Raw genomic sequence first — 18,243 nt, forward strand, 5'->3', positions numbered from 1 at the left:
ATTTTGACTAAAATATTACACCTGATCTGATCATAATTTGAAGAGTAAAAGTAAAATTAAGCTCCTCTCAATTTTACAAATGACCCTGGAAAATTAAAGGCTGATCAGAATTCTGAAAACTTAGCCTCCTAAAACTGTCTCAGCTTGTACGATCTACCAAATTGTTCTGTATACAGTCATAAAAGAGTTCAAATACATAACAGAAAAAACAAAAAAGAATAGATATTTATGAACTTTGCACTACTTATGAAATTATCTCAGATAAAACTAGAAATATTATCTAATCATTGTATAAGGGCTTTACCATAAGTCAAAAGAAAATGTAACTGTGATACAATGATTAATGTAAAATTATGATTAGCTAATGTAAAATTGCCATCTATGCATTATGTTTGGACATTATCTATTAAAAGCAAAGAAATGTAGCCTTATAAATCTCTATACTTCCAGGTGTTTAGCATACAGGTATGTCCTACCTCTAACCCATGGACCCACATGTGACCTAGGATTGCTCTTGGAGTGCTCAAAGCCTGTGATTTGGTTTTAGTTTGAAATGTTTGTCTTATTAATTCTACTGGGCAAGAGTAAGATCACTACCACAATGTGGAGCCAACTTTGTAGCAAACTTGATTTATCGGGATGTACTCAAGAGCTAGCCACCCACTGAATCCTAACTCAGGTTAAAGAGAGCATTCTTGGGCCCCCTTTTAGTAGTAAAGAAACAAGTAGTTACAAAGCAAGTTTACAGAGTCATAAAGCAAGCAAGCAAACAAACAAAACAAACACCATTTGGTTGTCATCTAATTAGGGAGAGTGATTATGGAGGGTGAGGGTCAGGGAATTCTCAAAACAAGTCAGTCATAAGATGGGGCAGGTCAGGCTCCAGGAAGTAGAATTAAGAACAACTTAGTTCTTCCAGTAAATGGCCCTTACATTCAAAATAGAGTCAGGAAGATTCCTGAATCTGGCAATATCTGTCTTGTACCTTTCTTGACAAACCAACATCTGTCATCCCTTTAGTGTTCACATGTTGGCTAGAAGGGTTGAATCAGGTGAGACAGAAAGGTCACTACAAAGTTCAAGACTACTGATACAGCAAACAAAATATTTAAAATATTCCAGCATGGGTTTCTTCCCACCTTTTTCACCATTTATGTTCTCAGATGAAACATACACAAACACACAAACACACACACACACACACACACACACACACACACACACACACACACACACACACACAAAACCTTTTTTTTTTTATTAACTTGAGTATTTCTTATATACATTTCGAATGTTATTCCCTTTCCCGGTTTCCGGGAAAACATCCCCCTCCCCCCTCCCCTTCCTTATGGGTGTTCCCCTCCCAACCCTCCCCCCATTGCCGCCTCCCCCCATAGACTAGTTCACTGGGGGTTCAGTCTTAGCAGGACCCAGGGCTTCCCCTTCCACTGGTGCTCTTACTAGGATATTCATTGCTACAGATGGGGTCAGAGTCCAGGGTCAGTCCATGTATAGTCTTTAGGTAGTGGCTTAGTCCCTGGAAGCTCTGGTTGCTGGGCATTGTTGTACTTTTGGGGTCTCGAGCCCCTTCAAGCTCTTCCAGTTCTTTCTCTGATTCCTTCAACAGGGGACCTATTCTCAGTTCAGTGGTTTGCTGCTGGCATTCGCCTCTGTATTTGCTGTATTCTGGCTGTGTCTCTCAGGAGCGATCTACATCCGGCTCCTGTCGGTCTGCACTTCTTTGCTTCATCCATCTTGTCTAATTGGGTGGCTGTATATGTATGGGCCACATGTGGGGCAGGCTCTGAATGGGTGTTCCTTCAGTCTCTGTTTTAATCTTTGCCTCTCTCTTCCCTGCCAAGGGTATTCTTTTTCCTCATTAAAAGAAGGAGTGAAGCATTCACATTTTGATCATCCATCTTGAGTTTCGTTTGTTCTAGGGATCTAGGGTAATTCAAGCATTTGGGCTAATAGCCACTTATCAATGAGTGCATACCATGTATGTCTTTCTGTGATTGGGTTAGCTCACTCAGGATGATATTTTCCAGTTCCAACCATTTGCCTACGAATTTCATAAACTCGTTGTTTTTGATAGCTGAGTAATATTCCATTGTGTAGATGTACCACATTTTCTGTATCCATTCCTCTGTTGAAGGGCATCTGGGTTCTTTCCAGTTTCTGGCTATTATAAATAAGGCTGCGATGAACATAGTGGAGCACGTGTCTCTTTTATATGTTGAGGCATCTCTTGGGTATATGCCCAAGAGAGGTATAGCTGGATCCTCAGGCAGTTCAATGTCCAATTTTCTGAGGAAACTCCAGACTGATTTCCAGAATGGTTTTACCAGTCTGCAATCCCACCAACAATGGAGGAGTGTTCCTCTTTCTCCACATCCTCGCCAGCATCTGCTGTCACCTGAGTTTTTGATCTTAGCCATTCTCACTGGTGTGAGGTGAAACTCAGGGTTGTTTTGATTTGCATTTCCCTTATGACTAAAGATGTTGAACATTTCTTTAGGTGTTTCTCAGCCATTCGGCATTCCTCAGCTGTGAATTCTTTGTTTAGCTCTGAACTCCATTTTTAATAGGGTTATTTGTTTCCCTGCGGTCTAATTTCTTGAGTTCTTTGTATATTTTGGATATAAGGCCTCTATCTATTGTAGGATTGGTAAAGATCTTTTCCCAATCTGTTGGTTGCCGTTTTGTCCTAACCACAGTGTCCTTTGCCTTACAGAAGCTTTGCAGTTTTATGAGATCCCATTTGTCGATTCTTGATCTTAGAGCATAAGCCATTGGTGTTTTGTTCAGGAAATTTTTTCCAGTGCCCATGTGTTCCAGATGCTTCCCTAGTTTTTCTTCTATTAGTTTGAGTGTGTCTGGTTTGATGTGGAGGTCCTTGATCCACTTGGACTTAAGCTTTGTACAGGGTGATAAGCATGGATCGATCTGCATTCTTCTACATGTTGCCCTCCAGTTGAACCAGCACCATTTGCTGAAAATGCTATCTTTTTTCCATTGGATGGTTTTGGCTCCTTTGTCAAAAATCAAGTGACCATAGGTGTGTGGGTTCATTTCTGGGTCTTCAATTCTATTCCATTGGTCTATCTGTCTGTCTCTGTACCAATACCATGCAGTTTTTATCACTATTGCTCTGTAATACTGCTTGAGTTCAGGGATAGTGATTCCCCCTGAAGTCCTTTGATTGTTGAGGATAGCTTTAGCTATCCTGGGTTTTTTGTTATTCCAGATGAATTTGCAAATTGTTCTGTCTAACTCTTTGAAGAATTGGATTGGTATTTTGATGGGGATTGCATTGAATCTGTAGATTGCTTTTGGTAAAATGGCCATTTTTACTATATTAATCCTGCCAATCCATGAGCATGGGAGATCTTTCCATCTTCTGAGGTCTTCTTCAATTTCTTTTCTCAGTGTCTTGAAGTTCGTATTGAACAGATCTTTTACTTGCTTGGTTAAAGTCACACCGAGGTACTTTATATTATTTGGGTCTATTATGAAGGGTGTCGTTTCCCTAATTTCTTTCTCGGCTTGTTTCTCTTTTGTATAGAGGAAGGCAACTGATTTATTTGAGTTAATTTTATACCCAGCCACTTTGCTGAAGTTGTTTATCAGCTTTAGTAGTTCTCTGGTGGAACTTTTGGGATCACTTAAATATACTATCATGTCATCTGCAAATAGTGATATTTTGACCTCTTCTTTTCCGATCTGTATCCCCTTGATCTCCTTTTGTTGTCTGATTGCTCTGGCTAGAACTTCAAGAACTATATTGAATAAGTAGGGAGAGAGTGGGCAGCCTTGTCTAGTCCCTGATTTTAGTGGGATTGCTTCAAGTTTCTCTCCATTTAGTTTAATGTTAGCAACTGGTTTGCTGTATATGGCTTTTACTATGTTTAGGTATGGGCCTTGAATTCCTATTCTTTCCAGGACTTTCATCATGAAGGGGTGTTGAATTTTGTCAAATGTTTTCTCAGCATCTAATGAAATGATCATGTGGTTCTGTTCTTTCAGTTTGTTTATATAATGGATCACGTTGATGGTTTTCCATATATTAAACCATCCCTGCATGCCTGGGATGAAGCCTACTTGATCATGGTGGATGATTGTTTTGATGTGCTCTTGAATTCGGTTTGCCAGAATTTTATTGAGTATTTTTGCGTCGATATTCATAAGGGAAATTGATCTGAAGTTCTCTTTCTTTGTTGTGTCTTCCTGTGGTTTAGGTATAAGAGTAATTGTGGCTTCGTAGAAGGAATTCGGTAGGGCTCCATCTGTTTCAATTTTGTGGAATAGTTTGGATAATATTGGTATGAGGTCTTCTATGAAGGTTTGATAGAATTCTGCACTAAACCCGTCTGGACCTGGGCTCTTTTTGGTTGGGAGACCTTTAACGACTGCTTCTATTTCCTTAGGAGTTATGGGGTAGTTTAACTGGTTTATCTGTTCCTGATTTAACTTCGATACCTGGTATCTGTCTAGGAAATTGTCCATTTCCTGAAGATTTTCAAATTTTGTTGAATATAGGTTTTTATACTAAGATCTGATGATTTTTTGAATTTCCTCTGAATCTGTAGTTATGTCTCCCTTTTCATTTCTGATTTTGTTAATTTGGACGCACTCTCTGTGTCCTCTCGTTAGTCTGGCTAAGTGTTTATCTATCTTGTTGATTTTCTCAAAGAACCAACTTTTGGTTCTGTTGATTCTTTCTATGGTCCTTTTTGTTTCTACTTGGTTGATGTCAGCTCTGAGTTTGATTATTTCCTGCCTTCTACTCCTCCTGGGTGTATTTGCTTCTTTTTGTTCTAGAGCTTTTAGGTGTGCTGTCAAGCTGCTGACATATGCTCTTTCCTGTTTCTTTCTGCAGGCACTCAGCGCTATGAGTTTTCCTCTTAGCACAGCTTTCATTGTGTCCCATAAGTTTGGGTATGTTGTATCTTCATTTTCATTAAATTCTAAAAAGTTTTTAAAGTCTTTCTTTATTTCTTCCTTGACCAGGTTATCATTGAGTAGAGCATTGTTCAATTTCCACGTATATGTGGGCATTCTTCCCTTACTGTTACTGAAGACCAGTTTTAGGCCGTGGTGGTCCGATAGCACGCATGGGATTATTTCTATCTTTCTGTACCTGTTGAGGCCCGTTTTTTGACCAGTTATATGGTCAATTTTGGAGAAAGTACCATGAGGAGCTGAGAAGAAGGTATATCCTTTTGCTTTAGGATAGAATGTTCTATAAATATCCGTTAAGTCCATTTGGCTCATGACTTCTCTTAGTCTGTCGACATCACTGTTTAATTTCTGTTTCCATGATCTGTCCATTGATGAGAGTGGGGTGTTGAAATCTCCCACTATTATTGTGTGAGGTGCAATGTGTGTTTTGAGCTTTAGTAAGGTTTCTTTTACGTATGTAGGTGCCCTTGTATTTGGGGCATAGATATTTAGGATTGAGAATTCATATTGGTGGATTTTTCCTTTGATGAATATGAAGTGTCCTTCCTTATCTTTTTTGATGACTTTTAGTTGGAAATTGATTTTATTTGATATTAGAATGGCTACTCCAGCGTGCTTCTTCTGACCATTTGCTTGGAAAGTTGTTTTCCAGCCTTTCACTCTGAGGTAGTGTCTGTCTTTGTCTCTGAGGTGTGTTTCCTGTAGGCAGCAGAATGCAGGGTCCTCGTTGCGTATCCAGTTTGTTAATCTATGTCTTTTTATTGGGGAGTTGAGGCCATTGATATTGAGAGATATTAAGGAATAGTGATTATTGTTTCCCTTTATATTCATATTTGGATGTGAGGTTATGTTTGTGTGCTTTCATTCTCTTTGTTTTGTTGCCAAGACGATTAGTTTCTTGCTTCTTCTAGGGTATAGCTTGCCTCCTTATGTTGGGCTTTACCATTTATTATCCCTTGTAGTGCTGGATTTGTAGAAACATATTGTGTAAATTTGGTTTTGTCACGGAATATCTTGGTTTCTCCATCAATGTTAATTGAGAGTTTTGCTGGATACAGTAACCTGGGCTGGCATTTGTGTTCTCTTAGGGTCTGTATGACATCAGTCCAGGATCTTCTGGCCTTCATAGTTTCTGGCGAGAAGTCTGGTGTGATTCTGATAGGTCTGCCTTTATATGTTACTTGACCTTTGTCCCTTACTGCTTTTAATATTCTTTCTTTACTTTGTTCATTTGGTGTTTTGACAATTATGTGACGGGAGGTGTTTCTTTTCTGGTCCAATCTATTTGGAGTTCTGTAGGCTTCTTGTATGTCTATGGGTATCTCTTTTTTTAGGTTAGGGAAGTTTTGTTCTATGATTTTGTTGAAGATATTTACTGGTCCTTCGAGCTGGGAGTTTTCACTCTCTTCTATGCCTATTATCCTTAGGTTTGATCTTCTCATTGAGTCCTGGATTTCCTGTATGTTTTGGACCAGTACCTTTTTCCACTTTACATTATCTTTGACAGTTGAGTCAATGATTTCTATGGAATCTTCTGCTCCTGAGATTCTCTCTTCCATCTCTTGTATTCTGTTGGTGAAGCTTGTATCTACAGCTCCTTGTCTCTTCTTTTGGTTTTCTATATCCAGGGTTGTTTCCATGTGTTCTTTCTTGATTGCTTCTATTTCCATTTTTAATTCCTTCAACTGTTTGATTTTGTTTTCCTGGAATTCTTTCAGGGATTTTTGTGTCTCCTCTCTATGGGCTTCTACTTGTTTATTTATGTTTTCCTGGAATTCTTTCAGGGATTTTTGCGATTCTTTCAGGCATTTTTGCGATTCCTCTCTGTAGGCTTCTATTTCTTCTCTAAGGGAGTTCTTCATGTCTTTCTTGAAGTCCTCCAGCATCATGATCAAAAATGATTTTGGAACTAGATCTTGCTTTTCTGGTGTGTTTGGATATTCCATGTTTGTTTTGATGGGAGAATTGGGCTCCGATGGTGCCATGTAGTCTTGGTTTCTGTTGCTTGGGTTCCTGCGCTTGCCTCTCGCCATCAGATTATCTCTAGTGTTACTTTGTTCTGCTATTTCTGACAGTGGCTAGACTGTCCTATCAGCCTGTGTGTCAGGAGTGCTGTAGACCTGTTTTCCTCTCTTTCAGTCCGTTATGGGGACAGAGTGTTCTGCTTTAGGGTGTGTAGTTTTTCCTCTCTACAGGTCTTCAGCTGTTCCTCTGGGCCTGTGTCTTGAGTTTTCTTGCAGCAGAAAATTTGGTCTTACCTTTGGTCCTGAGGCTCAAGTTCGCTCGTGGGGTGCTGCCCACGGGCTCTCTGCAGCAGCAGCAACCAGGAAGACCTGTGCCGCCCCTTCCGGGAGCTTCAGTGTACCAGGGTTCCAGATGGTCTTTGGCTTTTTCCTCTGGCGTCCGAGATGTGTGTGCAGGGAGCAGTCTCTTCTGGTTTCCCAGGCTTGTCTGCCTCTCTGAAGGTTTAGCTCTCCCACCCACGGGATTTGGGTGCAGAGAACTGTTTATCTAGTCTGTTTCCTTCAGGTTCCGGTGGTGTCTCAGGCAGGGGTCCTGCCGCTCCTGGGCCCTCCCCCACGGGAGCCCAGAGGCCTTATACAGTTTCCTCTTGGGCCAGGGATGTGGGCAGTGGTGGGCAGTGTTGGTCGTCTCCTCCGCTCTGCAGCCTCGGGAGTGCCCACCTGACCAGGAGGTGAGGTCTCTCTCTCTCACGGGGTCTGGGAGCAGAGAGCTGCTGCGGGCCGGGATCCGCGGGTGTGGGACTTCCGGTAAACACAGAACGTGCCTGGTCCTAGAGAAATTCTGCTTCCGTGTGTCCCAAGCTCACCAGGCAGCTTTCTTGCAGCAGAAAATTTGGTCTTACCTGTGGTCCCGAGGCTCAGGTTCGCTCGTGGGGTGCTGCCCAGGGGCTCTCTGCAGCGGCAGCAACCAGGAAGACCTGTGCCGCCCCTTCCGGGAGCTTCAGTGCACCAGGGTTCCAGATGGTCTTTGGCTTTTTCCTCTGGCATCCGAGATGTGTGTGCAGGGAGCAGTCTCTTCTGGTTTCCCAGGCTTGTCTGCCTCTCCTAAGGTTCAGCTCTCCCTCCCACGGGATTTGGGTGCAGAGAACTGTTTATCCGGTCTGTTTCTTTCAGGTTCCGGGGGTGTCTCAGGCAGGGGTCCTGCCGCTCCTGGGCCCTCCCCCACGGGAGCCCAGAGGCCTTATACAGTTTCCTCTTGGGCCAGGGATGTGGGCAGGGGTGAGCAGTGTTGGTGGTCTCTTCAGCTCTGCAGCCTCAGGAGTGCCCACCTGACCAGGCGGTTGGGTCTCTCTCTCACACACACACAATCTTTTTTAATATGCTTTATGCAGTACGATAGCTGGGCGACTGCCTACCCTCTGTGTTGCTAGAATCTACTTTCTCATCAATAACCCCAAGCCATCACTCACTATTTACAATGTTCTATTTGGGCTCTTCTCAACTCCAACCAGGCAGCCCTCTGGGCCAGGTTCTCTTGGCCCCTAAACAATGGTTGCTAACCTTTCTCTTCTCATGTACATTCTTCTCTGTCCCTTGGTGGCTTCTTCTCTCTCCAAGCCCGTGAAAACTCAACTCCACCTATCCCTTTTCTGCCCAAACATTGGCTACTGGCATCCTTATTCACCAACCAGAATTAACTTGGGGACAGGGTTTCAGAGGCTATATGCAGACTCCAGATTTGGGGGCCAGCACTTAGCATTACAGTAAAGAGTTAAAAAAACTCAATATACTGAGGTACTATAGTTCTTTTGTTTCATTCTCCCAGAATCATTGGGCTGGAGTCATTGATCAGTTATAAGTGTTTGTTGTGCAAGAACAACTTATTGAATTTGAATTACTAGACCCAGTATTGCTGTAGTCATTAAGAGGCACATGTAAGAATGTGTTTATGTTTGTTTGCTCTTTGGCCACAGCATCCTTTACATTTCCATTTCATTCCTTCTCTGAGACTTTGAGTTCTCCCTCTAATTCTGTCTCTTGCTGTAGTGACATACTTTTAACTAGCATTATGAAGACATTCTCTTTGACAGTAACTTTTATTCACATCCTTATCTAATTTTTACAAAGTCTTATGAGATTCTCATTACTGTAAACATATTATCGATTATGGAAAATGAGATCTAGAAAAGTTAATTAAAATTTTCAAAGATTAAAAAAACAGAAAATATTGTAGTAGCAAGATAGAATTTGCTTCTAACCATTGAATTTGACATGCAGGCATATTTGTTTTCCCATCTTAAAACATCTACACAAAGAAGGACCAACTATTACATATGATTCTATATTGAAGAAACCAATAAGCTGTTGAGGCCTTAAACACAGGTGCTATAGGTCTCATATACCACTAAGGATAGGTATATAGACTTTAAACACCACTGAGACTCTTAGGATTTTCTGTAGAAACTATGTGAATATAGCTTTTGGATGTGTGTTACTGCTCTAGTTGATGACATGAACCTGGGAAAATGAGGCAGACCAAAGTCTCATGCAATAGCCACCTCTATTCAGGGCATCAGATAATTTAATTCTGAGGGCATTCTGAGGGTTAAGCAAGGTCATGTGAGCAAAGTTCACTCGAATTTGAGCTGTAAACAGTCACAGGGCCAAGGTCATGTGAGCTTAGGCTTCTGTAGTCAGCAGGGCAAGATCACATCCATTCAAGCTATATGTACTCAGGAGGATAACTTGTTCTTGGAAACATCATTGTGAATAGTAAATAAAAGTGAGACGAGGAGTAATCTAAAGTAAACCCATTCTCTTCTTATACCTGTAAGGGGCACAAAAGCACATCCTAAGAACAACCCATGTTAATCAGGGACAGAGACTACTAAACTCTTGCCTTTTTTTCCTTGGAGTTTTGTCAAAAGGTCTCAGAAATCTCACACAGCTTCATTCATAGGCCAGTTCCAGATACATGTGCTTTCTCTTGTTTCTTCATCTTTTCTATTTGAGCTCCCAAAATGGAGGGAGATGATCAGTTATAGAAGATTGAGTAGTGGGAAGTAAAGAAAAGCAAGCAAAGGAAACTATGTACAATAACTCAGAAAATGTGCTATCATTTTTATTCTTGCAGAGACTGGGGATCTTGAGGTCCAAAAAAGAAGTCATGTTACACAGACCCCAGGTATGCTGATAAATCTGCTTTTCACCACATTAGAAGTTTCAACATAGTAACTAAAGCAATGCTATATCTCTACGTTTGGGGCTTCATACTCTACTTCTCAATTACACCTTATCTCATTAAGTACATTCTTTTATACTGGTTCAATCAGCAATGGCTTGGTGCTACTACCTTTTGTTTTTACCACAGAAGGGAATATACTGTATGGTCTGCATGCATACAGCTGAGTCAAAATATGGTGAAAGGGGAACCTTGGGCACTGATCCAGGGGTCAGGATCCTACCAGGCTCATACCATGCAGTTGTCTCCTGGATCTGGCCTCTGAGCCACGTGATTTATGTTTTTGCTATGCACTGCTGCTGCAGTGAGTTTTAACCCGTATAATATGTATTTCCTGAGTTTGGTTTATAGCTTCTTGGATATCCTCGCTCTTATGACACAATTTATGATACATTTCAGCTAATGGTGGAAGATTCTTGCCCCTTTGTTGTCCAACTAAGTAAGATGACAAGGCATAGCTTGTATGATACCCCAAATGATCATGGTAGCGTTGAAGTCTAGTTGTTCATTAGTGACACCAGTGCTGGTACAGTATCAATGAATTGACTCTTTCTCCTCTGTTTCAGTCTCTTCATATAACTGTGTTTTTTTAAATCTTGTTTCTTCAATAAATTGCCTGCTCAAGAGCCCTGCTTCAGTTTCTGTTTCTGTAGTTTTGTGCGCATGAGTTATGCGAATCTCAGGCTAACACTATCACATAAGAAGTGCAAATGGAAAATTAGAATGGAAAAGGGGTGTGAATAAAATAAAACACATTTACATCAAGTTTCATTTCTTTGCAATTTTAGAACTGAGCCACACTTCATTCTAAGACATTCCAAGACTAGATTGTCATTTTCTTATTGTTCTAGGATAGGGCATGGTGTCCATCTGTGAGACAAGCTGTTTTACTGGGCAAGACGTAAGAGTTGTTATGAAATAGACACTAGAGACTGGAACAACGGACAGAGTAGATTTGTTGATACAGATTTCTCTGAATCAAATTCCAGGAAAAGGTTAGGCAGAAAGAACTTTCTCATTACCGGGACTCCTGTAACTATCCTCACCCGAAATGGTGGACTGATGCTGTCTTCAGGAAAGTCTGGCCTGATTTTGCGGATTTACCAGCTTCCTTACAGCTTCAGGTCAGGTAACATTTAGAATGAGTGACTTTATTTTGGTCAAGTCTGGTCTACTGGAGCCTAGGACTACGGGCCCTTGTGACACAGTGGCTTTCCACATAGCTTGCCCAGCAGAGGATGCATATCCACCTTGCTTTACAATGTCTAAAAGGAGTTTTAGAAATGGCTATAATACTGGAATCCGGGTATTAGAGCCAAAGAACATTAATACACCATCAAAGGCAAACAGTGTTGCAAGTTAAAAGCCATTTATATTCAGTTCCCAAGTTTGGAGAAAAATTCTGAAACCTTTGTATCTGTATTTCTTAGTACTCAATGCAAAGCATTTCTTAATCTCAGTGTTCAGCAGTCAAAAAGCAAACTGCTTAACGATCACAATTAACTGCTTTCTTATGTTGTATTCAAAGTGTAGTTGTATAAAAATTTTATACATGGGACAATGAATAATGTAAAAATGTAAAACTCACTCATGTATCTCATGTGCCTGAATCATTTGCTAGTTTTTCATCAATGCGAAAGATATATTGTCTAAATTACTAGATGTTTTCTATAAGAAACTGTTGGATGTTTTAAATACAACAGAAATGTGTAGGTGGTTCAACAGGTCACGTTACTTGTTGCTAATCCTGGCAACCAGAGTTCTGCCCTCTGGACCCACATCGCAGAAGCAGAGAACCAGCTACAAGGGTCTTCTGCCCTCCACATGCATAACATGACATGATAGATAAATAAACAGTAAAATAATTGCTCCCCAATTTATTCAAATAGCAAATAATTCCAACATAAAAAATGGCAATTACTTGATAAATATTTCAATGACAATCATTTAACCAAACTAAAGGAGCACAAAAGTCATGTTCTTCATATTGATCCCAATAATGATAACCTTCAAGGAAAATAGTAAAACAGTAGTTTCCTATTGAACGTGAGATAAATAAATACACTCATGCCAGGCATCTTGTCTTAGCCGTAGAAGCATAACAAATGTATTGCAAGTGTCTCTATTTCTTCCCGTGGTTGTGGCAGACATTCCTTTGGCTTTTATTCTTCACGATCATAAAGACATCCTCTAAGCATAAATAATGTAACCAGGCAGATGACTTGAATACCATTGGTGATTACTGTATATTTTAGCCAGCCAGATAAGGAAACATGGTTGCCAAGAATTATTCTGGTTTAGCATAATAAATAGCTCTTTTCACTCATCTTAAATAAGCCACAGATCTTAGAGCTTATTCAGGCTCCTCCTGAAGCACAAACTATAATATATTCACTATGATCAATGCTGAGAACAGATAATGTGTGAACATATGGTGATATTTCCAACACAGCTAAGACACCTAAGATTCCCAAAGAACTAAGTTTTCTAATCTGGTATTAAAAGTGTCAGTGAAGGCAAGATGAGACAAGTTTGAGGTAAAGAAACGGTCTTCACTTTCATAACAGATCAGAAAAATAGTATTCACAACAGTTATTTTCCCAATAGTGTCCCTCTGTTATTTTTTTTTAACAATTTTCATGTCTTTAATGAAAAAGAGGCAGTGTGACACATTTACATCTCTGTGCTAAGATACAAAGATTTCCCTTGACAAACACTCTTACCCCTCTTTGCCATCTCATCCACAGGTAAGGATAGGACAGAGACTCAATCTTGTGGCTGGCATCTCTTAGGGAAAAGCTTCATCAACAATTTTAGCAGAATTAACTAGAGGGAATTCTTTCCTATTTCAATTCACAGTTTTTCATATGACAGGAGTAAGGTAGGACTGCCTCCTGAAATTTGAAATCTCATACATCTGTCTCCTGCCCTTAATACTTGCAACACAGTGAGCTCCCACTGCTCAAACAATAGCACTTCCACTCTCATGAGTGAGATATAAAACCAAAGGTATATGTAGACATTAGCTGGAATCCTCTCCTCTTTAATGCAAACATTTAAATTACATTCACATGGTGAGTTGTTTATTACAACAACAGTTGTAAATGGTGTTAGTTTAGGAATGAAGGCATGAACATTCTTTGTATTAAAGTGTTAAAAGAAAATGTTGATTTGCTAAATTTCTAATATCATGCAGTATTTTGAATTCACAGACATTCATTATCTACATAAGTTGCAAAGTAAACAATAATTGAATTTTAGGTCAAGGCAAATTACATGAAGGGAAACAATACTGTATAAAAGTAGTTAAATAGTGTTTGATCATAGTACTAAGATTTCTTTTCATTAAGAGTATAGAAAATATTCTCAGTACTTCAACCGTGACCAGATATTAGTCTAGTGCTAGCATCATATTTTAGATTTACATTTTTCTGGATATGAATAATTTTCATGGAGATTGATTCTAGATTACTGACATTGTTCATAAAAAGAAAGTAAATGCCACAGTGCGAAGAGAATCTTGGTTATTTATTCCTTGAAAGCAGAAGGCATCCTTCTGTAGAGAAATATGATTCAGTGTGAATTATTTAGTTCCCATAGTCATATGCTGTTAGCACTATGGAGAACCTTAGGGATTTCTTAGTTCAAAAGATTTCAAAAGATTCCTTTGGAGTCCTGGGGTTCCTCAGATGTGCCTGACACTAGTCCACTCAGCATCCTACAGGAGTGTCCTGAAAGATCAGTCATATTACTTTTTTTAAATGTAATGGCTAGTCATGGTTTTTTTTTTTTTTGCAAAAAAAAGATCTTCTCTCAAAAGATTGTTCTTATCTTATTTTATCAGAAATAATGGTAGCGTATTCTAATGTAAAGAGACTTCACTAAGAAGACACTGTGTGGTTAGCAAGGGCAGAAAGCCAGGTCCTTTGTGTTCCTGTTTTTCTTCTTTTCATAGAATTTATTAAAATAGTTCATGTTCTAAAATGACTGTAGTTTCCTTATATTTTAAAGCTATGTAGAATAAAACGAAAGGCCCTGAAACCATGCAATTCTTTGGAGGCAAGGTCTCAGCTGTATAGAGGCTAGCATCAAAGTCACAATCCTGCCTTGACATCCTAAATGCTTGGGATTACTGGTATGCAGCACTACCAAGCCTGACTCCATATTTTCTACATTAAACCATTTAAGTGTTTAGGTTAATATTATTTGACTTAATAGAACGTAAAACATAAATGTGTTTTAAATGTTTTAAAGTGAGTGTGATTCTTCTACATGAATGATGATGTTAAGAGAAAATAGCAACGTGTTCTAAAAATATGAGAAAACTTACGTTGGAGATATTGAAGAAAATATCTCAAGATTGTCTATTAAAAGATGTCCCTATGGAGATCTCGAAAGATAAAAATGAAAACCTGAAATAAAATTAAGTAAGAATTCCAGAGGCCATTTTTATCTATTTGTTTGTTTGTGAACAGAGGAGATATACTACTCTCTCATTAAAACAAACAGCCCAGTTTGTGTTCACTATAATTCCTTTCAGATTGCGTTGATGTTGATTTTTGCCTTTGTTTCTCAGCTAAGGCTGCAAAACATCTTAGTGCAAAGATTTCATTCCTTACTCATATATCTTTGATGGTTGCTATGACAGACAAGTAGGAGACTCATACTACACTTACCTAGTGGCTGGAATACTAGTGAATTCTATAAAAAGCCATCCACACTGATATTCTGATACCCATACTTTCAGGTATCTCCTTACAGTTCTGTGCTATTTAGACTATTCTTACTTCTAAGTATCTTGGTGGCAAAACACACATATCCCAATTTCTACAAAATTGCTTATAGATATTAAGTGACCTATATGCATAACTGACAGATTAATTTCACATGAAATTTAATTAATCTGTATTTGTAAAGAGTATTAGAACTTTAGGCCAAGAAGTATATAGTGGTGATGTCTCTTACACAGTTTCAGTTTCAATTGCAAAGCATTTCATTTCATTTCATTTCATTTTAATTGCAAATACAAGCACTGAATGCATGCATGCATACATACTGTTAAGAGCAATGTCAGCAGATGATCCACATTAGAAAACAATAATTGATAAGTGGTGAGTATATATTATATGCTAAATTACGTGCAAAAATTGGCATGTAACACTTGATGTCTACAACATTATTATGGAAGGAAATGGAAGTTAGCAAAGTTAGGAAGTGATACATAGCTGGTGACGAGAAAGGTTTGAATTCAAACCCTCACGTATCTGATACTGTACATTGGGGTAGACTTCCTCATTTTTATATACTCTGTGACATTATCAATGGACCTTATCCAGTATTTCAAAGTTCAATGAAAAATGCCTTACTTCAAGAGGCTTGGAAGTTCTTCTTGATCTCTTCTAACGACTGACATTAGTCATTTTCTAATATCACTGAAAAGAATATCCATGCTTCTTTTCAAAAGTCTCCAGTTGGCAATTTAGCCACATCCAGCATAAATGAATAGTCTTTCATCCACAGAGACAGCCTTCATCTTCATAGCAGACAGCCAGTTTTAGTTTCTGCAGAAACTGAGTCATCTCTTCAGTTATTTTACAAATATAAGAGATCAGTGAAGTGTGAGAATGAAATAAATATAAAATACGGGAACATATGCTGAGGGTTCTGAACGAGGCAGACATTACCGAGTTTCTCAGCATGGAGTCTGCTCTGTCGCTTACTACATGGGACATCTGTCCCTGTGCCAAGCTGAGAGAAAGGCTTTGAGCTAAGCCATCACACAGGCTTTGTCCTCCACGTAGCAGTGGCAAGTCTGCTATTCAGAGGCACCTGCCTGCAAACACGATTTGCTCTCCGATGCTGCAGCATGTTTCAGAATTATGCACTGGTTCCATCTAATAACACCTTCGCAGTCTCTGCACAGCAGGGACTCCACATGGCTCTTTTAATCTTCTAACTCTCTATGGGAAGTAAGATCTATGATATTTTCTCTCCCTGTCACAAATTAAATTGAATTACTAGGTAGCAAAGAAGCAGAGTGAATAAAATTGCTAAGAAGTGCAGGCAGAGAAATCTTGGGGTCTTCAATTTTCTTGAAGGAGAGACATTTTAAAAGCAATCACTAAGTGAGGCAAGAAACTTAGCACAATGAGTCTGCACGGTGTCTCACTAGATATGCAGTCGGGATTGCATGGGATAGACAGCACCTGCTAACAGCCAACTTCATGCCAGTGTCTCCTGGCACCTCAGCCCTACCCCCTTGCTCTTGCGAATCTGCACAGTTGCTGTCTTCTTTAGGTTTTAGAGGGAACTTCTGTTTTAACGAATAGCATTACTAGAACAGACTGTTGCATTCACTTATGTAAATATCACTAAGCCCAAGCAGGGGAGCCTGCTTTTACATTACTAAACTCTAGCTCATCAGGAAGGCATACATAGAAAAGAGGCCCATTTTTAAAGAAGTGCTTTCAGATTACAAACCCCCCTAGTGCTTGCTTCAGTGAAGAAGTAATGAAAGGTTCAGTACTACCTTTGAGATTCATAAATTATGAAGTGTTGTTCCAGTGGGACCTTGGGGTGTACTTACTTACAACTTTTGAGTGCCTGTAACCCATATGTTTATTTCTACTGTAATCACTATTCTAAGCCAAAGTCGACACTAATGGAGTTTTTCCTGTGTATGTTCCCTGGGGCACTAATACCTTGGAATCATTCTGTCAGGAAATGCTTTTGTGAATCAGTGAGAGGAAAATACGTGCTACTGCATGTTTCAAAATTATTTAATTAGAAACAACTGCTTTCTCATAGTATGAGGGATATATACATACATGAAAATGACCATTTTGAGTAAAGATATAGACGAGAACATCTAAATGTTTGTGATAAAGCTTGGACCTGTAAGAAGTACAGACTTTTCCCTGTTCAATGATTGTTTTTTTGTTCATGCATTGATTGCTCTCTCCTATACCCAGATTTAGAACAGAAATTAGCAAAGGTGTGCCTACTCACAGACCCTTTTGTATAGTGGACACAGTAGGTGCTCATTAGGTAAATGGTTATCGAACAAGTAAATGAATGAGTGGGCAAAAGAGTCTGCCTATGTCTCTGAGCATGTTTGCACATGGCTATGGCATTGACTGTTTTTGAAAAAGTCTGCAGAATTAGAACAGATGTTTCTAAGCTACCATGGTATCTCTGCTTTCTTCTCTGTAACTTGTAAATAATAAAATCACGTGTGTGTTTCAAAATGTCAGTCTCTGCTGCTGGCTGTGCTGTTGCCTTGGCAACAGACTATGACATTATAAACTGTGCTTTCTCCCATGGCTTCTAAGGAAGAGTTACCCTGCAGGGCTCTACAATAGGGTATTATTATGGATGTCTATGAACCTTACTTTGGATCTTGATGGGATCGTGACTGTGAGGGTGAGGTTTACCTGATGTTAATTCCCTTCATTATTCAGGCCTCATATTCCAGCTGCTAAATAATTATTTTATTCCCCCTTCATTTGCTTCAATTATGCTCTCAGTAGATGGCTTGTTGTTTATGAAAATGTCTTCAGGAGTCCTGGTAATTAGGCTTTGAAATTTTACAGAGCCCCAAACTCATTAGACATTGGAACAATATACCCTTATTCATTTTTATCATTGCTAAGGAGAAACAAGAGAGAAGTGAAGCTAATTGCACATTCTCTTAGTTTTATTAACGAATGAACATTTTTTGTCCCCAGAAAGAAAATACGTTTAAAATCAGAAACATAATTTGAATTGCTATAAAATAGCAATTATAATCCTTTTCCTCATTTTATTAAATTGTTGGAAGTCTCATAGACTTTCTTCCACAGGCACATCACTTGAAGTCTTCCTCTCAAAAGGACATTGAGAAAATAAATTTGATTAGAAAATGATGATGCTCTATTATAAATGAAGTCAGTGTTCTACCCAAACCAGAATTCTCTGCTATCAGTGGCAAAAAGGAAGAAAGGTTTCATGCTACTCTACAAAGGGTATGTGTTCTCATTCATAGAAATTAATCTTCACTACCCTCCTCCAGCTCCCAGCCCATCTGAGGACCCTGCC

This window comes from Rattus norvegicus, chromosome 7, assembly GCF_036323735.1.
Source record: "Rattus norvegicus strain BN/NHsdMcwi chromosome 7, GRCr8, whole genome shotgun sequence".
NCBI classification, from domain to species: Eukaryota; Metazoa; Chordata; class Mammalia; order Rodentia; family Muridae; genus Rattus; species Rattus norvegicus.